The sequence below is a fragment of the Macrotis lagotis genome, chromosome 6, assembly GCF_037893015.1.
Source record: "Macrotis lagotis isolate mMagLag1 chromosome 6, bilby.v1.9.chrom.fasta, whole genome shotgun sequence".
NCBI classification, from domain to species: Eukaryota; Metazoa; Chordata; class Mammalia; order Peramelemorphia; family Peramelidae; genus Macrotis; species Macrotis lagotis.
In genome coordinates, this window is record NC_133663.1 from 40,827,159 (window position 1) to 40,852,065 (window position 24,907).

The 24,907-nt window shown below is 36.2% G+C and overlaps 1 pseudogene; it reads right to left on the reverse strand.

Moving 5' to 3' along the window:
* Positions 1 to 319: 319 nt before the first annotated feature.
* Positions 320 to 441, reverse strand: LOC141492430 (U5 spliceosomal RNA; annotated as a pseudogene).
* Positions 442 to 24,907: the final 24,466 nt, after the last annotated feature.

Consider the following 24,907-nt stretch of genomic DNA (forward strand, 5'->3'; position numbering starts at 1 on the left):
AGCCCTCATCAGTTTGAACAGTGGAGCTTATGAGAGGTATTTCTGGAGGTAAAAAGATTAAGTCCTCCAGGTCAATGTGTCTGGGGTAGAAAGAATGTGGCTATTGACTAGATGATAAAAGAGCTGCAAACTGATCAGTGAGCATTACAGGTCAATGATAACGTGGAGCTTCTTTTAGGAGGGGACACGATTGTTGAAGAATTTTAAAAACAATCCAACATTTGGACCCAAAGCTGAAATGGAACATCTCAATCTCCACAAAGCTTCCCAACAGAATAAGACTGTTCATAGATTTAGAGCTGGAAGCAACACAGAGATCATTTCATCAAATCCCTGCAATTTATAGATAAGGAAACCAAGACCCAGAGATGCAAACTCTCTCCATGGAAATCTTTAGTAAAAGGTGAAAGATTTATATCATCTGAAGACAGACCAGAGTATGACGCAAACTCTCTCAAGTTCACCCAGTGTGAAGGTCCAGAGCAAGGTCTCTGAACTCCCAAATAGTGCTCTTTTCACTGTACCACATTGTCTCATATGGAAAGTTCTTAAAATGTGAAGCAAAGACATGTAAGAGAGAAATAGAAAGAATTCAGAACCCTCAGAAAAATTGCGTAAACTGATACAGAATAAATTGAATAGATCTGGGAGAACAACCACCCAAAGATGAGGGTAATATAAAATAAACCAACAATACAAAACTTTAAAATTCTAATCAAGGCACTGACTAATTGGACTTTAAAGAACTAACAATGAAATATGTCTCCCATCTGTCAGCAGAGAGCTAACATTATGTCTCCCATCTGTCAGCAGAGAGGCGGTGGACTGTAGGTGAGGGATGAGGCATACAGTGCCAGACATGGCCAATGTGCTCAGTTTGACTCCTCTCTTACAAGGGAAGGGTGTATTTCATGTTGGAGGGTAGTTATCATGTTGAAGTTACAATTTTTTTTAATAAAAGAGCATCAGTAAGACAAAAATAATAAAATGAAGTGTTTTGTTGGTTTTCTGAAAAAGACCTGAATCCATTTCTTAGTTTTTTTTTTAAATGAAAACTAAAAGAATAGAAGAAGCTATCACTTTGTTAGACATTTCTTCAAAAATGGTGATATGAAAACTTAACTTCTACTCACCAATTCTAATTCTAATCTCAGACCTTACACAGAATTTCTACTCTTTTCAAATATCTGAAGATAGTTTTTCATAAAATCACAATCTGATGCTTAAATAACCCTTTTCATTATTATATAGAACTTCAGCCAGTCCCTTTATATTGATTATATACATATTATTAACCCCATTTTACACATGATCAATCTGAGACAAAGATATATGAAATACTTATTCTCATCACAAGGTCACTGTAAGAGGCAGCATTAGATGCTGGGTCTTCAATACCAACTGTCTCTTGAATTGCAAAACCATTGTATTTAGAGGGACTTCACAAGGTCTTTTATTCCAATTTGTTTAATTACTTTTTATAATTTGCCTCCCAAGTGATTTTCTACTCTTTTTTGAAGGTTTTAAGTGATGAAGAACTCACTACATCTCAAACTGGTGTTTTAAGACTTATCCCTAAAGTTTTTCCTTCTCCAAGCTCTGTAGCCTCAGTTCTGTCAATGGCTCTTCAAATAACAAAGCTTTAATCTCTCACTATTCTCCTTTTCATTTCTTCTCTGATTGGTCAATGTCCATCTTAAAAGTGACTCCCAAGATGAAAACCTGGCATGGCTCAAATGTGATCTGAGTGGGCAGCATATAGTGGCATTCTTCTTGGCCTTCTTTTGGACACCATATTAATACATCCTTACATTGTGTTCACTTCTCAGGTGGTCACATCACAAAGATTTGGCACAAAGCTGCTTAGAAAGGCTATTTATCTTTGTACTCAGCATATGCTTCTGACTCTCCTGTAAACTTCCACTGTCTCCTTAGCACTAAAAGTCAGAAAAATGCTCAGAGAGCCCTTGAACACCTGGTTTAGGCCTTACTTCTACAGACTTTTGAGGTTTCTCTTAGAATTTAGAGAAATTTCTAGCAATTGTGTGGCTGAGGGCAAGGCACATGAATAATTTCCTCACATCAGCTGTGTAATTCAGAATGTAAAGGTAATGCAATAATTAGGACAAATTCAGTTGAGTGGGAGGGAGAATTAGTTACTAGAGTGGATTCTCTGACACAGAAGGAGTGAATGTGTAAGAGAATTATGACTTCTAAATTTTGGGACCCTGGGCAAAATCCCCATGAATCAAGCAATCAATAAAAATTTAAATGCTTGTTATTTTCCTGGAACTATGCCTAACAACAGGGACACAAATAAAGCCAAATAATCCGTTTTCTCAAAGAGCTTACATTCTAAATCTTACATACAAACAATACAGGGAAAATGCAGAGTTGATGGAAGATAATGTTAGAAAAGATAACACTGGGACTTGGGGTGGGGGAACCAGCAAAGGTCTCCTGAAGGAAGTAGAGCTTGACCTAAAGGTCCTAACGGAAGCCAGGGGTTCTGAAAGTTGGAAGTCGAGGCAAAGCATTTCTAAGAATAGAGAATAACAAGTTCAAACACATAGAGATTGGAGAGAAGAGTATAGATCAGTATCATTTGACTTTAAAGGTTGTGGAAGAGAGAATAAGGAAGAAGAATGAAAAACAGGAAGGGAACAGCTTTTAAATGAGAAACATAAAACTCTTATATGAACCTAGAAGTAATTGGGAGCCATTGGAGGTTATAGAGTAGAGGATGATAGATCTATCCTTTAGTAAAATCATTTTGGCAGCTATGTGAAGGATAAATTGTAGCAAGAAGTGATCGGAGTCAATGGTACCAATTTGAAGGCTATAGAGATAATTCAGAAGACAAATGATGGCTGTATAAGTGAAGAGAAGGGGTATATATTTGAGAGACCTAACAGAGAAATAAATTCCAAGATTTTTCAATTGGTTGTCTTTGTGAGACAAGTGAGAAAGAGAAAGACAGCAAATTTGTGAACCTGGATAAATGGAAAGATAGTGGCAATTCAGCACTACTCTAGCTCATTCTACCCTTGTTTCCATTCTTAGTTACTATTGACAGATCCCCATGAGGCTATATTTTTTTCACTTGTGATAATGACAAATAATGGAAATCATTTACAACATGAACTTTGTAAGGATGGAATATATTCTGCAACTTTAGAAGGTGATTAAGTGATAATGAATCTAAAATAATTTATTTTCTTTGGCTACAAGAGTAAAATATTGTGAATCATTTGGATATTAAGTAATGGGAAAATACAATTTGGCATTTAAGGTTTATGGAAATGAATACTCGAAGATGGAAAATAACATTGGTCAAAACAAATGTATATGATTGTATCAGAAGACAAAATAAGACGTAAACCCTGCTGGGGTTTTTTGAACAGTCTTGGGTAGCAATTTAAAATGTCATATTTGTCACAATTTTCATCACAGGAAAAGAGAGATTAGAGAATTAATCTAAGTATATTGATTAAAAATATTAAGAGTCCATCTAATCTACTCCATTTTACAAAGGAGGAAAATGAGGCCTAGAAATGGGAAGTGAGGTGCTCAAAATCATACAGCTAGTCATCACTGGAAGTGGAATTTGAATTCAGGATCTCAGATGTTTTAGTCAGGACTCTAGCCATTATATATGACATGACTTTCTCTTAAATTCATGAAAATCAAGTATTATCTGAATGCCTAAGATCACTGGAAATGTTTTTATTGATTTCTTATTAATTAGGTACAAATTCAGTCCTGTGAATTTTATACTGTAAACATTCAAGCACTTAGAGCTCAAGGTCAAGGACTATTTTCCCATTATCTTCAAATCTCTGGTACTCTGCATAGTGTCTATAAGAGTTTGCTGATTGATGAAGTGATGGATACTATTCCTACCTTCAAGGACATTGCAATTTAAAGTAGATGGAACTCTCGTAAGAAAGACTCAACCCCTTCACAAAATATCTTTTCTTTCTTTCTTTCTTTCTTTCTTTCTTTCTTTCTTTCTTTCTTTCTTTCTTTCTTTCTTTCTTTCTTTCTTTCTTTCTTCCTTCCTTCCTTCCTTCCTTCCTTCCTTCCTTCCTTCCTTCCTTCCTTTCTTTCTTTCTTTCTTTCTTTCTTTCTTTCTGACTTGGCAAGAAGACTCCCAAGTATTTCATATATCTTTTGGCTATTTTATTATATTTTATTGACTTTTTATATTATTTTATTTTTTCCAAGTTACATTCAAAAACAATTTCCAACATTCACTTCCAAAACCTTGAGTTCCAAATTCCTTCCCTTTCTCTCATCGTCCCACATCCCCTCAATGAGAAAGCGAGTTATTGGATGTAGGTTAAAAAAGGTGTAGTCATGAAAAACATTACTCTGCCATTGCCACAATCATCACTTTCTGCTTGGATGATTGTAAAAGTCAGCTGGTGGGTCTGTCTTAAATCTCTCCCCATTCTGATCTGTGCTCTAATCAAGCTACAAAATGGAAAAGTCTAATCAGATCACACCCTACTTAATAAGCTCCAGTAGCTTCCTAGAGTCTCCAAGATCAAATACAAAATCCACTGGAATTCAAAGTCCTTCCTTCCTTAGTTCCCTTCCTACCTTTCCAATCTTCTTTGATCCAGGAATTTTTTTTTGACAAAGTAAACAAGGTCATTCTTAAAAAGGTCCAGGTCTCCCATTGCATCCAGTCATCGCCAGTCATCCTGATGTGTAACTTGCCTCTGGACCCAGAGAAGAGAGTGAGGCAGGGGACTTTGGCAAAGCTCTCCCTCACATTCAATTCACTTGCAAATCATAGCATCACCTTCCTGATGTCATGGTCCTCTTCAAGGAGAGACTAGCAACAAAGATCCAGTGTCATTGGCCTTCCTTTTGTTCCAAGAAAAATTCATTTCATTTCTGGTCTTCAGGTATTTTCTCTAGTTATCTCTCATGCCTAGGACATGCTCCATCCTACATACTGATTGCTTATCACCCTGACTTCCTTTAAATTCCAAACTAGCTTCTACAAATAGTTTTCCTCAACCCTTCTTAATTCCAGTACCCTCGCTCTGGTATTTCCTATTTTTTCTATTTGTAGCAAGCCTTGAATATACTTGCTATTTTTTGTCTCACCCTTTGAGGATATGTACCAATCTTTGCCTTTTATTTCTATGCCCAGGATAGTGAATGGCACATAGTGTATGCTTAATAAATGTTTATTGATTGATTATCTCTAAATGTGACTATCAGTGTTCGCTTGCTCTGAGTGTACTCAAATGCAAGATGTGTGTTCCTTCCTTTCTAAGACAGATAGATCTGCTTGGGTTAATCCATGCCCCTAGTGTGGCTCTGGCCTTAGAGATTATAAAAAACTTTACTTTTTGATCTCTCTAGTGTCTGAATGATTGTTGACATGGCTGAAGGTATCACTGAGGATACAGTCTTTTTTTTGGGGGGGGAGGGCTATTGAACTTGTTTGCTGATCCGTCTTATAGAAATAAGATGCTGTAGTATATACAATATTGAATAAAGAGCCTTGACTAAATGTTTTACTGCAATTATACAATATTCCTTGAATTGGAAACAGAATTGAGAACTGCAAAAATCAGACCATTGACAAATTTAGAAACACTTCTGTTGTTTTCTTTGTTCTTATTTGCTACCCTTGACTCTCAGAAGGTACAGATAAAATCATTCATCTCTATGTGAAGAATAATGAATTTGCAAATGCAGCCATTGTGAGTAAATTCCTTCTTCTTTTCCTTCTTTCTGGTTCTTTTTTTTTAATCAAGCAATGGGGCTGAATAACTTGCCCAAGGTCACACAACTAGTAAGTGTCAAGTGTCTGAGGACACATTTGAACTCAAATCCTCCTGACTCCAGGGCTGGTGCTCTATCCACCGCGCCACCTATTTAGTCTGAGTAAATTGCTTCTTATCCCTATACCTTTTCCATTCTTGATTCTCAAAGATTCCAAAGCATAGATTTGATGCCTGTTGACACTTACATCAATGGCAATGACAGTGACCCAACACTTGGTAAAATTTGCCCCACAAATAGAAGTTCCAAGAGGTTCAAATCTTACGCCTGCTCCTGCTAATTAAGACAAAAATATGAGATTGCCAGTTGTTCCCTAAAATTTCATCCCAACAAAGTCGGCTTTAGAGATGCAAGTTTCCTTGTAGGCTGTTTTTCATTTCTTTGGTGATTGGCTTCCTATATCTCATCCATTTAGAAAGCAGTTGCTACTAAATGGTGGAGCAAGGAGACAGCATAGTTTGATCATGCTTTCTGTCCAATAAGTCCTATCTTAAGTCTGAGAAAGATCTAGAAATTCTAAACTGTGTTAATGAATTTTATCACTGGAACAGATTGTGCATTAAAGATATCATCAAGGATATTGACATGTGATGCGCCAGTCACATAATGAGAGTGAAGGATAACAGATGGACATCCTTCCTGTTTATTGGAGCATACATGAAATATTAAAAAACCCAAAGAAGGCCTCTGAAGAATTGGAGAAGTTCTTTATGCATAATTTATAGGTACATGGAAAACAACTATACAGGATGAAAAGATGTGGAGGAGTTTGGCTCTGCATCCTTGAAAAGAGTGCCCCTGACAGATGCTTCAGCTGTTGACAAAGGATGATAAAATTCCTGTCAATAGTTATGAGCATTGTGGATCGTTAACTGGCATTTATAATTTCTGCCAGTTGAGTTGTACAAACACACATAGCTATGTTACTTATCAACATAAAGGCTTTAATTTATGGGTTTGTTTTGCTTCTGTACATATTCTCTAGGCTCCAAATTTTAGAATGCAAAAGTTGGAAGAGATTTTAGAAATTGTTTCGTCTAACTTCATTACTTAATCAGTAGAGAAACTCTGGTCTGAGGAACATAATAGTCCCTATGGGCGCTCAAAGCAAATGTTTAATTTAAAAATATTCATGAGGCCTTAAGTTAAAAAGAAATAAAATATTGAGAATAGCAGAGTTATGAAAATGAAATACATAAATACATTCATACATATATGTAAATATATACATATGTATACATGCACATATATTTGTATATTCACCCATATCCATAGATAGTCATATAGACTTTTCTTGTGTTTTTTTCCCTTTTTTCCATGTGTTAAGTCATTTGACCTTCACAACAGTCCCAAGAGAAATAAATTGTTATTACCCCCATTTTATAGATGAGGAAGCTGAGGTTGAGAGAGATTAAGTGGCCCAGAATCGCATGCCTAGGAATGTCAGGGGTAGGTTTTGAATTCGACTCTTCCTTATCTAAGTCCATTGCCTTACCCGTTGCACTGGTTGACCTCTAGTTTTTAGAATAGCTTCTAATGGTTAATAAATTATATCAGAATAATAAGAAAAAAGATGCATTTACAGTTTAAAACTCATCTATTTTAAGCAAGAAAGAAGCCAGGAGGGCCACAGTATTTTTCAGACTTAGGAAAAATTTCCCCCACTTAAGTCTCACACTGCTTCATCATCATGAGATGGGAGTGAGCCTGTGCTCTCCAAGGCAGTGTCAGCATCCTTCAAATGCTGAAAGGTTCTTTCAAGCATCTTGTCAAGCCCATGCTTGTCCTTCTAGGACCAGTCTTGCTAATTTCTGAGAGGCTCAGAGCAAGCCTCAAAGCCCTCACTTTGGTCCCATTAACTCACCAAGGAGATGAGGATTTGGCAGCACTGTCAGATGCAACATCATGCATATGATGAAATCATGGATCCTTGAAAGTGAAAGCTATGAATAACTTTAAAATGTCAATTTACCAAACCAAGATCTGTTTTCTCAAGCTCCAGGCATCCACTTCCGCTTGCTAATTTGATCTCTAGAGAGGTAGCTCTGATATATAATAGAAGCAACAATAGACCTAGAGTCAGAGGAGCTGTTCTGTATATTTCCTATAAGACTGATCTTGGAAAAATCCTTAAGACTCACTGGGTCTCAGTTTCCTTTACTTTCAAATGTGATTGTGAAAGTAAGATCCTTTTAAACTTGAAATTTTTCTTCATTCTATTTAGGAAATGGGGTCTTCTCAACATTCTCATTTAATAAAGCAACTACTATTTATAAAGAATGTATAAAAAGATAGCCTTCAGATTACCCAAATCAATTAGGTCACCTTCCTGTCTTTATGAGTTGTTAAATATTAACTTTTAAAACTTGTGATTATTTAAAACCAGAGTAAAAGCTACTTAAACTTATAGATTTGAAAGGACCTTTCCTTATTTCACAAACTAGTTTAGTATCACGAAGTATATATATATATATATATATATATATATATATATATATATATATATATATTTCTTGTGAGCCAAGAATAAGAGAATCTCAAAGGCTGATAAGGAGGCAAAAGCCAGGGGGATCATAGATATTGAGCTAGCAAAGATCTTAGAGGCTTTCAAATCCAACCATCTTCATTTTACAGATCAGGAAACTGAGGCATGAGAGGGGTTAAGTTACTTGTCCATGGTCATTCAGTTAGTAAATATCCAAGGCAGAATTTGAACCTAGGTTTTCTATTTCAAGTTCAGTGCCCTATCCACTATTGTAGAAAAAAGTAGAGGTTCTCTAATGCAACTTTTATTCAAATGATGAAACCTGTCTATTATGTCTATGACAAGTGGTTATCCAATAGCCTCTTGAAGACTACTAATGAGGAACTTCTGCTATGGTGCAAGTCAGTATTAGAAAACCAGCCTCTTCTCTTTCTTTTCCCAATAGTATTTCCCTCTTCCCATTTATTTAAAGCCTATCTAGCCTCCAGGGCCCAACTCTAGTCTCCCACCTTCTGGTAAAGTCTCACTGATCACTCCAGCCCACTAAGCTCTCCTCTGAACTCATGCTATTTCCACTCATCCCTTCTCCTTTGGGAATTCATCATATCCTGCCTTGTGACAGCTCTTCAATTTCTGCCTAGTGCTAACCTATTCATGTGAATACAAATACTCTGCCACTAGATTAGAAGCTCCCTGCAGGGCAAAGGACTATGTGTGATACCTCCTAGCATACCCCCATAGTGCCTACTAGCATTTTACTATGCTTGGTTCAGTGGGGGGACAAAAAACACTGAACTTAGATAAATTCCTAGGCCTGACACTTATTACCTATGGATCTTAGACAAGTCATTTTACTGTCTGGGGCTTCAGTTTGCTCATTTGTAAAATGAAGTGGTTGATTTATTTGGCCTCTGAGGTCCTTTCTAGGTCTAGTCCAATGATCTTATGACCTCTCTGGGTTCCTAATCTATAAAATGAAAGAGTTGAATTAGATGGTCTGAGACATCTTTTCTATGATCAATCCTGTGGTCTTTCTGATCTTCAGTTTCCTCCTTTACAAAATGATGGTTTAGACGGCCTCTGAAAGCTCTTCCAGCGCTAAAACTATAATCTTAGAACTTCTCTAGGTTTCTATTTCCTTATCTGTAAAATGAGGGAGGGTGGACAAGATGACCTGGAAGGTCCCTTTCAGTAGTGGATTTTTGATCCTATATTTCCAGGATCTGGGATTTGTTGGTATGGGGCTCTGCCTCCATTCTCCATGATCACAAACCAACTTCCTTCCAACATCGCTGGTTGAAAAATTCCCCTTCCCTCAAGCCTTTCTGGTCCTGAGTCTCTTGGAATTTATCTGGGTTGGCCTTTAGTCAAAGGACAGCTAGATCCCATTTTAGAACCCCATTTGCAGCCCTACCAATATTGGATGAACTATCCTGGCTTGTTCTGGGACTTTTGGGGAGCCCAGGCTTACATCCATTCCACAGGGAGACCTAAGGGGAGGCTCTAAGGGAGTCTACATAGTTGGTGAAAAATAAATATTGAACAAATGAATGAACAAAAAGCATGATTATAATAATCTTTACTTCTGAAGTAGAGCCTGGAATGATGTTTCATTGGGGGACAGAAGATAAAGGACAGATCAAGAGTAAGGACCAGGGGTGGGCAGATGGCAGATATTCTGAAGGGGCTACTCCCTGTTTTGCTCTCTGTGCCTTAGATGTCATTTAGACACCAGAATCACAGCCTTCACAGAAGCTTGGCTGGGAGGAAAGCCAGGAAAAGATTTGGCCGTGACTGACTGGTATTTATTATGGATGGATAAGTTGACTTCTCCATTGCACCAGACTCATTTGGATTCTAGTTCACCGTCTGCCCAAGGTAGTCTATCCCACATAGCATATATTCAGATGCTCACAGATAAATATCGATCACTTCTTTGGTTAGTTTTATTTTTAAACTTGAATTTCCCTTCTCTTGCCTACCTTTGTCTTGTCTTATCTTCCCTCCCCTTGCCTTGCCTTCCTATACATAGGTCTTCAATGTCACTGCCCTGATCAAAAACCTTCAATGGCTCCCAATTACCTCAAAACTAAAATAAGTTTCAGCTGGAATTTAAAACCTCTACAAATGGATTCTAACCTATCTTTCCAACTTTGTCTTTTAATACTCCATTTCACAAACTTCTTGTTCAGTTGTTTCAATGTGTCTTACTTTTCAAGACTCCATTTAGTGTTTTCTTGGCAAAGATACTGGAGCAGTTTGGCATATGCTTCTCCAACTTATTATCATTGAAGAAATGGAGGTAATCAGGGTAAGGAGACTTGTTCAAGGTCACACAGCTATTAAGTGACTGAGGCCAGGTTTGAACTCAGGAACAAGAACCTTCCTCATTCCCAACCCAGGATTCCATACATTATGATGCCACCTAGCTGCATTATGATGTAGCTGAGTTGGACCAACATTGTCTTGTATGTCTGCTTCTCATTATATGTTCTATGTTCTGAATAAGAGGAAGTCACTAACCAGATAGAAATATAGGATAATGGAGTGAGCCCAAGACTTGGAATCAGATAATTTGGTTTCGGATTCTAGCTCTGGAACTTTCTAGCTGTGTGACCATAGAAGTCACTTATCTTCCTTTATGTGGCTCAGTTTCCTCGTTGGTAAATTGAGATTTTTCTCTATTTCCCAGGGTTGTTATTAGTAAATTGCTTAGAGAGGTGATGCCATCTAGTGGGAAACATTTTAAATTAAGTCTAATAGTAGAATGTAAGCTCCTTGAAGGCAGGAATTGTATCACTTGAGTTTTTGCAACCCTAGATCCCAGGTTTGTACACAGTAGGTGCTTAATAAATACTAGTTAATTAATTGGTTGGTTGGCAAGAGTAGGACTTCTATTTTTCCATAAGAGGTTCTGTAGAATTCATTCCTTCTTTTTAAACCTCCATTTCTTCATCTGTAAAAGGAGAGGGTTGGGTCATTTTTTAGGAATTATTCTATCTCACTCATTCTACCTTTGTGCAGACTGAATTCTCTCCTTAGAATGCATTTCTTTTTCCTCTCTACCCACTGGAATATTTCTCTTTCTTCAATATTTCAAGGGTGACCGCACCATGAAATTTTCCTTCTCTGAATAGTGCTGAAGGAGTTCTCTGTCCTTGAGATTACAGAGTAAGAGCTAAAAAGGCTTTCAGAGGACATCTACTCTGAACTCATTTTACATATGTGAAAACTGAGGCTCAGGAAGATTAAGTGATTTGCCCATGGCCACATAGATGACAGGACAACAGTAGAAGGATTTGAACTCAGGTCTTAAGAGTCTGTGTATGTCAGAGTCTGACTTCAATGCTCTTTCATCTTAAAGTTTTTTGTCTAGATCCCTCCCTTGTTCTCATATCTGGCCTTATCTCATATCTATCTGTACCATCCCTATCTGTACATTGGGCAATAAGAACCTTGAGGATGAGCTATTGGGATTTCCATCTTTGTATCCCCAGACATAGGACAGAGTAGGCACCTAAGTAACTTTTTGTTAAATTGAGCTGAAGTAATGACCCAGAAACAGGTCAACTGGAGTTCTGGGGCCCTGGCAGGTGGCAGGAATGGTTGTATGAGCTGCAACCAACTGAATCAGCCATATTTTCTGCTCCAGGCTGAATGGCCAGTGGAAAAATATGGCATCTTCTATCCATAAATCTGGGTCTGCTCTAATTATAACTGTGTGGATGAGTAATGAGAAGGGTTGTATTGTTCAAATAGTCATCTAATATTTATTAAGCACCTACTTGTGCCAGCCACTGGGCTAAGTGCTGAGGATACAAAGGAAGGCAAAAGACAGTTTCAATTCTCAAGCAGCTCTTGGTATGATGGGAGAGACAAAATGTAAACTAGTGGGTACAAATAAGATCCCTCCCCCATTTGGAGATTTTCTTGGCAAAAATGACTGGAATTTTTGTCAGTTCTTTCTTCAGATCATTTTAAAGATGAGGAAACTGAGGCAAACAGAGTTAAATGACTTCTCCACGGTCACTAGTAAGTCTTTCTGATTCCAGATTTGAACTTAGAAAGATGTCTTTTTGACTTCAGGTCCATCACTCTATCCACTGCATCATATGTTTGTCATTTATAGAATAAACTGAGACTAATCTTAGATGGAAAAGCCATAAAAATGAAAGAGGTCTAGGAAAGGCTTTTTGCAGATCTTACAATCTGTGTGATTTGGCAGATCCCTCCCAATCTCAAGAGTCCTCACTATAAAATGAGGGAGTTGGACTAGAAGACCTCAAAAACTCCATTCTTGCTCTAAATATTCAAATTAATGAATAAGTGGCCCATGTAATAATAACTTACTTTATAAATTGTTTTGAGGTAATGTGTAATAGCGTCTGAGGAACTGACCTTATAATCAGGGAGACCTGGGTCTCTGACAGCTGCTGACCCTAGTAAAGTCACTTAATGACTAAATGCTCTAGAACATTTTCAAAGACTATTAATTGCAGAATATTTCATCAATTGATTTACATTGGTAAAAGGCCTTTTCTCACTGGCAACTGCCCCCTCTGATGAAACTGATGACCTGGACCTACGTACACAAATAGTCCTTTCAAGTTTGTAGAGCACTTTATTTCTATTATCACATTTGCTGCTCACAACAAGCCTGTGAGACAGGTAATACTGCAGATAGTACTAGTCCCATTTTACAGGGCAAAAGCTGTGTCTCAGAAAAAGAAGGTGACTTACTGAAGACCTTATATTCCACTGTTCTTTCCCTAATTCTATGGCTTCTTCCACTAGGTCTTACTGATGTAGAAAGAAATCTTCAGATATCTTACCCTAGAGTCATTATATTCTATTGCACATTTAATTATCCTGGAATTTTGCTGTGGATCTGTCCCTGGCACTGGAAACCAGAAGAGCCTGTTGTGAAGAAACATTTACATAGTCATTTTTTTCTTTGGGGGAGAATCTTCTGGGACTATGATTTCATCAGGGTAGGGGACTCCTGGTGTGGAAAACTCCTCCACTTATACAAATCAACAGCTCATTGGAGCTAACAGTCTTATCTAATTGCCTGGGATACTGAGATATTATAGAATTCACATGTATATCAGAAGCAATATTTGAATCCAAGCATTTCTGATGTTCAAACCAGTCTTTACTATGACATGATGCCTCTAATATCATTTGTGTACACACACACACACACACACACACACACACACACACACACACCTTCATGAAACAAAGGCCCATCTTTTTTTATACCAGTATTCTCATGTTGAGAAGAACAGAACTGTGTAGTCTCAGAAGAACTGAAAATGAACATTACACAGAGGGCAATGGAAAGACACATGGCAAGCATATATAGGCTGTGATATCTTCCAAGGAAGGAATTACAAAAGACAATTAGAGCAAAAGAAATAATTAATAAAAAGTATGGACAGAAAAACGACAAGAGTGAAGATGCTTTTGTGTTCTACTGGGATCTTTTCAATATCAAGAAAAATAGATGAAAGCACCTAACATATTGGGTACATCCTGGCAAAATTATGGGAAGACATGTACAGCATCCACAAAAGATGGTGGGGCATTAAGAGTTGTAGTATGCATTATTGTATAACTTATACCAAATGGGATTAAGATCCATTTGCGAATTGAATATGCATATGAATGTATATATATGCATGTATGCATATACTTATCATTCAAACTAAAGATGGTAATTTGGTTGTATCTATTGGATTTTTGTCTTTGTAATCTCCCAATGCTTAGAATTATTTGATTGTTCATTTGCTTGCTTATTTGATTTAAAGATTAAAAAGATCTGTACTTTATAACAACTATGAGGTAAATATGACAGGTTTCGACAGTTTTCATTATCCCTATTATAAAGATGAAACTGAGGCTCGGTAATCACAAAGCTAATACATGCTTGAGGTTGAATTCAAACTCAGGTCTTCTATACTCCAATTGTGATATAAAAAAGAAATGAAAAAAGGAAGACTTTGAGTCCAACAAAGTACAAAAATACGATTAACTTCTTTTTCCCTCAAATCTTCTGTGAAATCATTGAATTATATCAAAGTTAGCCCCATTTCTGATGCTTCAATTACTTGGGTGAATGAGGATGACTAACCACTTTCCTTTGAATTCCAAGTCCTTCACACCACATGGTTTCTCTGAAGACTGACAAAAAGTGACTATTCTAAGCACCATTGTTCTTGAACCCTAGATGCTTAAAAGGATTTCTTTGATGAAGATGCTTATTCTAGAATATGATGCCAGATCTAGATTCCTCTTAAGGCCAAGAGTAATACCAAGGTTTTCTTAAGAGTTAGACTCTTTAATATAGAAATGAAAATCTCAAAAGCAGGATGAGGACTTGTGTTCAGAAAGTGATCAGAGAATTTAATTCATTCTATTCTACTAAAGACTTGGTGTCTTGATTTATTCTATTGACACATTTATTTATTTTTGCAATGGTTTAGACAACAGGAGAAAGAAAATACTTTGATTCTGTCTCCCAAATTCTCACATTTGTTGACAAAGCTTCTTCAAGTCTGTTTGAGTTTCTCTCTGGATTTTACCCTTCCCTCTTCCATGTGGAATAATTTACTTCCTACTATACTCATCAGAGCAGTGAGGTTTAAGTCCTGGGAACTTCTGGCAAGAAAGGAATTTCACAGTGCAATCAATCAACACTCATTCAGCAAGCATTTATGAAGATCAGAAGACTAGTGTTAGGGTTGGGCACTGGAGTGACAAATAGTCTCAGCCCAAAGCATTTATCAGATTATTTAAATAAGAAATTTGCAAAAGTGTTAAATTAAGGATCTCTCACTTCTTCCCAATCCCCATCCCTTAAAAAAAATGAGAGTTTTCAAGAAGCAATAGTCACTGGTTCCTGTAGTTTTCTTTTTTAATGGTATTTTATTTTTTCCAATTACATGTAAAGACAATTTTAACATTCATTTCTGAATAAAATTTTGAGTTCCAGATTTTTCCCCTCCCTCCCACTTGTCCCTAAGAAGGTAAGCCTATTTCCATATTAGTCATGTTTTGAAGGAAGAACTAGTATTCTATCACATTCATATTCCATAACTTGGTCAACCATTCCCCAATTGATGGAATTTTTAATTCTTGGCCATCACAAAAAGAGCTGTTAAAATATGACTTTTTTTTAGAATACAGACCTAGCAGTGGTATTGCTGGATCAACTGCTGTATTGATTGACCTTTGAATATGGAGTTTTCCAAAGGTGGTATAATGGATAGTACGATGGCCTCAGCATCAGGAAAATATGGGTTCAAATTCTGCCTTCAAAACATTCTGACTGTGGAACTCTTGACAAAGTCATTTAACCTCTCAGTTTCCCAGGCAACTCTCTAAGACAGGTTGTAGAATACTTGCGTTTGAGGTGGGACTTTCTACACAATGGATACTCCAAACCTTAAATCAAAGATTTGAACCAAAAAATCAACCAAATCAAAACTTCGAAACTCACCGATTTTTTAAGACCAGCTGGCATTCTGATGAATCATTTGGCAATTAGTATGATGTTAAAATGAAAAGAAAGTTAATTTCAGGTAAGAATGAAGGGATAATAGTTCTTCTGGACCTCAAGTTATATTATAAATCAGCAATCTTCAAAAGCATTAGCTATTCATCTCTGAGGTATACTTCACACCTCTCAGACTGGCCAATATGACTAGAAAGGATAATGATCAATGGTGGAAGGGATGTGGGAAATCTGGGACACTAATACATTGTTGGTGGAGCTGTGAACTCATGCAACATTTCTACAGAGCAATTTGGAATTACACCCAAAGGGCAATAAAAATGTGCATACCCTTTGATCCAACAATATCACTACTGGGTCTATACCCTGAAGAAATCATGAAAAAAAGGTTAAAAAAAACCCATCACTTGTACAAAAATATTCATAAGCAGCTCTTTTTGTGGTGGCAAAGAATTGGAAACTGAGTGAATGTCCATCAGTTAGGGAGTGACTGAACAAATTGTAATATCTATACATTATGGAACACTATTGTTTTATTAGAAACCAGGAGGGATGGGATTTCAGAGAAGCCCGGAAGGATTTGCATGAACTGATGCTGAGTGAGATGAGCAGAACAGAAGAATATTGTACACCCTAACAGCAACATGAGGTGATGATCAATCTTAATGGCCTTGTTCATTTTATCAGTGCAACAATCAAGCACGATTTTAGGGTACCTGGGATGGAGACTACCATCTGTATCCAGAGAAAGGATTATGGAGTTTTAACAAAGACCAAAGACTATTACCTTTAATTTTTTTTAAAAAAGTTATCTTATTATGTAATTTTGCTATCTCATATCTTTTTCCTTAAATATATGATTTCTCTCTCAACACATTCAATTTTGATCAATTTATAGCACAGAAACAATGTGAAGACTATCAGACTGCCTTTTGTGGGGGGTGGGGGAGGGAAGTAAGATTGGGGAGAAATTGTAAAATTCAAAAAAACAATTAAAAAAGCATTTGCTATTGATTAAAATTTTTTAAAAAGTAGATCAATAGAATAAACTAGACAAGGGAGAATCAGGAATAATGGAACTCAACAATCCAGTGTTAAATAAACCTGAAAACAAGTTATCTCAGAGGGAAGTTCTTATTTGATAAAACAGCTGGAAAAACTGGAAAGTAGTCTGAATGGAATTACGCTTAGATTGACAATTTATACCATATTCTACAATGATTTCAAAATATGTGCATGACCAGAATATTAAAAATTAGAATAAAGGTAGATTACGTGCCTTTAATAATTTTAGATAGGGGATCTATTCTTAATCAAATCATAGGGGTAATTACAAAAATAAAATAGATACTTTTGACTTAATGAAATGGAAAAGATTTTATACAAAATTAATGAATCTAGGACAAGGAAGGAAAGTGGAATAATAAAAAAAATCCTTATATCAAATTTCCTACATATGGGCTTAGAATCTAAGTGAAGGAAAACTAACAGAAATCTATGAGACCAAAGGCCATTTCTTAATAGCTAAATGATCAAGAGATATGAGTAAAAGAAGAATTGAAACTTTTGATAATCATTTGAAAAATTGCACCAAATCACTAACAATAAGAGAAATGCGAACCAAAACAACCCCAAAATTTCACCTAAAACTTAGCAAAGACGACAAAGAAGTAAAGATGATAAGAAAAAGAATAACTAATGTTCGGGCTTTGTGGAAAGACAGGCACACAAATGCACTGATGATGGAACTGTGAATTACTACAATCATTTCAGAAAGCAAATTATGAGAATAAGGTGACTAAAATCTCCAGACTTTTTGATCTAGAGATTCCATTACTAGGTATATACTATGAGAAGATAATTGGTAAACAAGAAAATTCTCATATTTGCCAAATTATTTATGGCAACACTTTTTGTGGTAACAAAGAAATAGGAAAAAAGATATTTCTCCACTGGGGATTTTTTTTTACATTCATAAGACAATTTTTTTTTTTACATTGAAGATAGTAAACTTTGGTTTGCATTTAAATGCCATACTTCCTTCTCTGGATATCGATGGTTTTCTCCATCCAGGGTCATCTATAATCATCCAGATCCATATCTGACCACTGGACCCAGATGACTCTGGAGGAGAAAGTGAGGCTGGTGACTTAGCACAACACTCCCTCACTCAAATCCAATTCATGTGCCTATCATGGCATCAAACTCCTGATGTCATGGTCTTCTTCAAGAGTGAAGAACGAACAGAACGAACAGAAAGTCCTTTAGTATTGTCTTTGATTATTGTGATGCAGAAATGATCAAGTCCATCATAGTTGATCATCACCCATTTGCTATTAGTGTGTGTAAAGTTTTTTTGGTTTTCCTCACTTCACTCATCATCAGTTTATACAAGTCTTTTCAGGCTATTCTGAAGTCCTGTCCCTCATTTCTTATAGAACAATAGTGGTCCGTAGTATTTGGGAGGCTCTGAAAGAAAGTATGGGAGAGAAGTATTAGACAGATTATCAAACTGAAGTTTTACAGAGCCATTGTGCTAACCTCATTGCTATATGACTGTGAAACCTGGACAGTCCACCAGCGCCATGTCAGGAAACTGAATTGATTCCATTTAAATTGTCTTAGGAAGATTCTGAAGATCACCTGGCAGGAGAAGATGCTGGACTCTGAGGTCCTTTCTTGAACTAAACTGCTTAGCATTCCAACATTACTACAAAGAGTGTAACTACAATGGACTGGACACATTGTTAGAACACCAGACATATGCTTGCCTGAAAAATTATTTTATGGCGAACTCACATGGCAAGAACTCACAAGGGGGTCAGAAGAAGTGATACCAAGATACCCTGAAGTCTCATTAAAAACTTTAGAATTGGTTGTACAGCTTGGGAGACACTGGCACAGGATCACCCAGCATGGCATGCCCTCATCAGTGAGGGAGCTGCACTCTATGAAGCAGAATGGAAGAAGTTCCAAGGAAATGTGACATCTGTAAGTTTAGAGGACCCACCCCAGGTGTTCACATGAACTATTTCTACTCAACTTGTGGTAGAGCATTCTGAGCTCATATTGGGCTGATCAGAAACAGTAGGACACCCTGTAATTTGTCTCAAATGCAGTGATGTCATTTTGGTCTTCTTTGATATCAAAGGACAAGAACCAGAGTTCCATCACATTCATATACCACCATCTGCTCAGTCATTCCTCAATTATTGGGCATCCCCTCAATTTCCAATTCTTTGCTACTAAGAAAAAAGCTGTGACTTTTTTTTTACTCTTTTTCATGATCTCTTTGGTATACAGCCCTAATAGTGGTATTGCTGAATTAAATGGTATGTATAGTTTTACTACCCTTTGGGCATAATTCCAAATTGCTCTCTAGAAATGTTGGATCAGTTCACAATTCCACCAACAATGCATTAATGTGACTGGGGAATTTCTAAACAAATTGGGGTTCATAGATGTAATTGGAATATTATTGTGCTCAAATCATGCTTAATATAGGGAAACATAAAAAGACTTATATGAATTGATACAAAATGAAGTAAGTAGAGCCAATCAAATAATTTAAGCAATGACTACAACAATGCAAAACAAAGAAAATTTAAAAAGAACAAGTATGGTCCCAAAATAGGATATATGAAAATATAACTCCTATTGCTCTTTTGTAGAAGTGGGTATCTATAAATTTAGAAAATTGCATATGATGTAATTTTTAATATATCAATAATATATAATTGTATAATATAAATATATAATTATAGAAATTATATAATAATTATATAAATATATAATAATATATTAAGTATTATTTTATAACATATATTATATAGTCATAATTTTGATGAATGTTCCCTTTTTTCCATTATTTTCTTTAAAAAAATTATTGTGAGATGGGAGAAGGGACACAGGGGAAATCTAAACTATGTAAAAACAAAATATGTCAACAAAAATCTGACAAAAATGAAAACTCAGAGTCTAGAAAAGTCGGTCTCAAGTCAGACTAGCTCTAGGACCCTGGATAAGCCTCCTAAACTCAGTACTTGAGGCAAATTCTGAGGATCAGAAATTGCAATGCAATTGATTTTTACATTTTACAATTGAGGAAAATGAATTCATATATGTATATATATACATACATGAATATACATGTATACATACATATATATATTATATATAATATATATATAATATATATATATATATATATATATATATATATATATATATATATATATATATATATCTCCAAGGTTCCACAGTTAACAAAATGGCAGAACTGTAGTTGAACCCAGAATATCTCATTTCAAATCCAGAGTTCTTTCCATGATTCCCTCCAGAGAAATTTTGGGGATTCTATTATAAGCTCTAGATCAATCAACCAATCAGCAGTAAAAATAGTCTCTAACATTAAGGAACTTACATTCTAATAAGAGGGGCAACATGTGCTCACACAAGTATTTAGAGAATATATATATATATATATATATATATAATTATAATAAAACTATACCAAAAAGAATATAGGGTATGGAGAAGAAGTATATTAACAACTGGGGTAAAGAGGAAAAATTCCATGAAGAAAGAAAATTTGAGCCAAGTCTTGAAGGAACTAGGGACTAATACAAATAAAGATAAGGAAAGAGCACATTCCAGTCTTTCCAGAGGTATGTCTGCATTTTAGGGATAGTTCAAAGAAAGGGATGGGGCAAGGGAGAGGAAAGAATGGAGAGTTCTGAATGAGCAAAGATCTGAATGAGCCTACAAACATTACAGACAAGCTCTCTGTCCTTTAGGGAGACTGCTCAGGATAGCTTTCACTGTCAGATTGCCTAGAACACACATTACTGTCATTTATACATAATTTTTTACTTTGCTTTCAAGTCCAGGGATCTAGCCATTATACAACACTGCCTCTCTAAGTTCTTTTCCTGCTCTACATTCTAAATGACTGATGACTCCATCATTATAACCACATTATACTAAGTAAATTGCACCAACATGAGTATGCAGATTTATGCAGTTTATTTATGATTGGTCTAATAATAGTGCCTGATGTTGGCTCACTCTAGATTGGTGTAGTTCGTATGAGTAAGGGCTCCATTAGTGAACTCTTGAGTATGAAGAGTTGTATTTCTTGCAGTGGGGGTTGGGGTGGGGGAGATGAAGCCCCTCATGACCAGTAGTCAGCTTCAGCAGAATTGGACAGCTCCTAGTTGGACCTGGTGTGTCATGGTATGTCCTGAAATCATGGACAAGGGGATGATATCAAAAGTTGGCACGTGCTTTGACTCTGTCCTTAACTATCAATAACTAATCAATAATTAATATTCCTTTGTTTCTCTCCTTTGCCCATTCAAGCCACTTGGTCCTTTGGCTATATCACATAAACTGATATTGGGGCCAGTGAGGTATAAGAACTATATTAAAGAGGAATGGGTGAGAATTCAAAATGACCTTGGGAAGTTGGTGAAATGGTCAGAAACAAATGGGAGGCTATATTTCTATTTCAAGAGCTAGAGCCACAGATTGCCTTCAGGCTCAAGCCACTAAATACTGTCGAGTGCTTTGACAGTGGAAGGCTGCTTAATTACAGTGGCAATCTAATTATAAGGTTTCCCCGTAATTGATTCTTTTTCAACTGTGTAGAAACTTCCCTGGATGTGCATTTGATCCTGAATCACAAGGGAACTAGGATCAGATCCTGGGGAATGGAGGGGGGAGATCATATATTGATAACTACCAGGGAGAACTCTTCAATTGTATGCAGAGGAAAGACAGTGGTCTAAAGAATTTTTTGACATGAAGATTCTTAGTTCAAGAAAGTTCCACTGCTAACATTATGACTGAGAATAGACTTTACATATATATCACATGAATTCCACCACTTATATCTTGGTATTAGAAATGTAGACTGACTTTTCTAAGACTTCAGGTAGCTAATTTTAGGGTTCTGAACAATCTAGGGAAGGGGACCAATTTGAAAATATGACTGTGATCATATGATACTTTATGCAACTAAGATATATAAGTAGTTGGTTTGAACCAAATTATGTTAACTGTATTTTGTATTGCCTCACTCTGGACATGAGGAACCTGTGGACCCATGGACATTGCCTTTGTAGCCCTAGCACAAAGCAGATTACCTGACGGTATGTGGAGGAGACAGTATTATGAAAAGAGCACTGGATCTCTAATCAAATGATATGAGTACAGATGTCACCTTTGACCTTTTCTCTGTTCTTCTACATGGTATATCATCTCTCATCAACATGCTTTTATACCAGCTCTACCCATATGCATTTCCTCTTACCTCCATCCAGTCCTCTTCCATTAAGGCGAAGCTCAGTCACAATTTTCTGCATGAACTTTCCCAATTCCCCTAACTGCTAATGGCTTCTCTTCCTATCTTACATAAGTGTATAACTCAGAATGTATTTATCCATTTATTTCATATTTATACTGCATACAAATGTATAAGTACTTATCTCAACCATTAGAATTACCACGGTAATAGAAAGTCTTCCATTTTTGAAATCCATATTCCCATGGCCTCTCAGAGTGTTTAGAACATCATAGATTCTTGATAAATAATTGTTGATTGATTGAAATAGCCCCGGGTTCTCCAAAATTAGACCAGCAGAGCACAAATTCTAAAGAGTCTAAAACTGGAAAATTTTTGAGGAGAAGTCTAGCAACAGATTATTAATTGAGGACTAGGGGAGCTAAAATTAAAAGAGCTTGTTGTGGAAATCAATCAATAACACACACCTATTAATCACCTATTATATATCAGACATTGTGCTAAATCTTTGATGATACAAACATGAAAATGAAGTAGTCTTTGACCTCATGAAGTTTCTTTTCTATTGAAGGAAACTAGATAGATACATATAATACATACATGCATGCATGTACACAATGTCTTATTTATATGCACATGTATTGTAGATATGTACACATGCATGCATATAAACACACATGCTTTATACATATGAGTTCCAGGTGGCTTACACAACATATAACTTAAGAGTGTATGTTTATAATTATATGTTATATAAGTGTCATATGCATACATTTGATAGATAGGTGGTATGTGGGTATAGATATGCATATGCCCACATGCATCTACATACATGAATGTACACATGCATGTGCATGTATAGAAAACAAGCATGCACACACCTATATACTTATATACATGCATGCATATAGTATAGTAGAATTATTGTGAGTTTTGGAGCCAAAGGAATCAGGTTTTCAAAGGAAGTCTTCAAGTGGAAATTGGATCATGACATGATAGATGTGTTATAGAAGGAAAGTCAGTAGTGCAATGGAAAGAGTCCTGGACTTAAGCATGGGAGACTTGAATTAAAATCTGGCCTCAAAAACTTAGTAGCTGTATGATCCTGGTCCAATCTCTTAACTGTTGTCCTCAGTTTCCTCATCTCCCTCATTTACCTTCCTGGGTTGTTGTGAAAAAGAATGATACGGGGGCAACTAGGTGGTGTAGTGGATAAAGCACCAGCCCTGGAGTCAGGAGTACCTGGGTTCAAATCCAGTCTCAGACACTTAATAATGGTCTAGCTGTGTGGCCTTGGGCAAGCCACTTAACCCCATTTGCCTTACAAAAAAAACGCCTAAAAAGTATAAAGTTGAAAAAGAATGATACAATATTTTTAAAATGCTTATTACATAGTAGGACCTTAATAAATGTTTAACTTTTTTTAAAGTCTTGCTTTATGGGTCTTAGCTTGGATTAGATGACCATCAAGCTCTGAGATTCTGTGGATTGTGACTTGCAGTTTGTTATCTAGTGACCTTGGACAAATCACCTAAACTTTCTGGGCCTCATATTTCTCCTATGTATAATTAAGGAACTTCACTGGATGATCTCCAAGTTCCCTTCCAGAATTAAATCTACAATTGTATGAAAGGCAATGAACTTTTTTTAGCTATAGCAGCTCAGGAATCCATCTACTAAGCTGAGGAGGGTTAATGGTTTATGATGTTAGAGATAGTAATAGTAATAGGAATGGTAATAATTGTAGCTTGCATGTATATCTAGGACTTCACCTATGTTATCTCATGTGATCCTCACACTAATTCTGTAATGTCGTTGTTATAATTATCTTCATTTTACACATAAAGAAGATAAGACAGAGAGAAATTAAGTGACTTGCTCAGGGTGACACAACTATGGTCAGAAGTGAGATTTCTGTTTCCAAGTCCAACTAGCCTTGTCAACTTGCCACTCAGCTCTTAATTCTATGTTCTATGTTATATTTCATCCACACTGTTGAAAGCATAAATATTTGGAAGAGTTAAAGAAGGATTTACATCAGGATTCATACAAAGTAGGGAACAGCATTACCAATGGCTTCTATTAGAATTGAGTCTATTAAAATGAAGATGAGGATATTGAGCACCTTATTTTTCTTTTCTAGAAAATTCTGTAATATATAATGCTACATATCTTTTGTTGTTATTCAGTTGTTTTATTAATGTCCAATTCTTTGTAATCCTATTTGGGGTTTTCTTGGCAAAGATACTGGAGTGGTTTGCTATTTCCTTCTCTAACTTCTTTTACAGATGAAGCAACTGAGGCAAACAGAGTTAAGTGACTCGCCCAGTTAACGTATGTCTAAGTCAGATTTGAACTCAGGGTGATGAGTCTTCCCGATCCCAGACTCAGTTCTCTTTCCATCGCTCTTTCAGAAGTGATTGTTTAGAATGAAAGCTGATTGCAAGTTGTCCTTGACTGGACTCTAGTAGCCATCTTTAAACAGGTTATAGCAATGATGTTTTTCTTATTTATGTTTCTTTAGATGGAGGGGATCTAAAAGGCCCATCATCTCATTATACATATGATGAAACTAAGGTCCAGAGTACCTTATCTTTTTAAAAATAAATTTTTCTTGACATCTTGCAGTTTTATATCTCTTACATTTCCCAGTGTAGCCTTTCTTACCTCTTTTGAAGAATTATCCCTCAAAATAATGGATATAAAAGGAGACAAAATGTGCACAAAACTATCCAGCATGTCAAAAAATCTGATATTAAATGTACCTTTCCACACCCTTAATCCTTTTCCT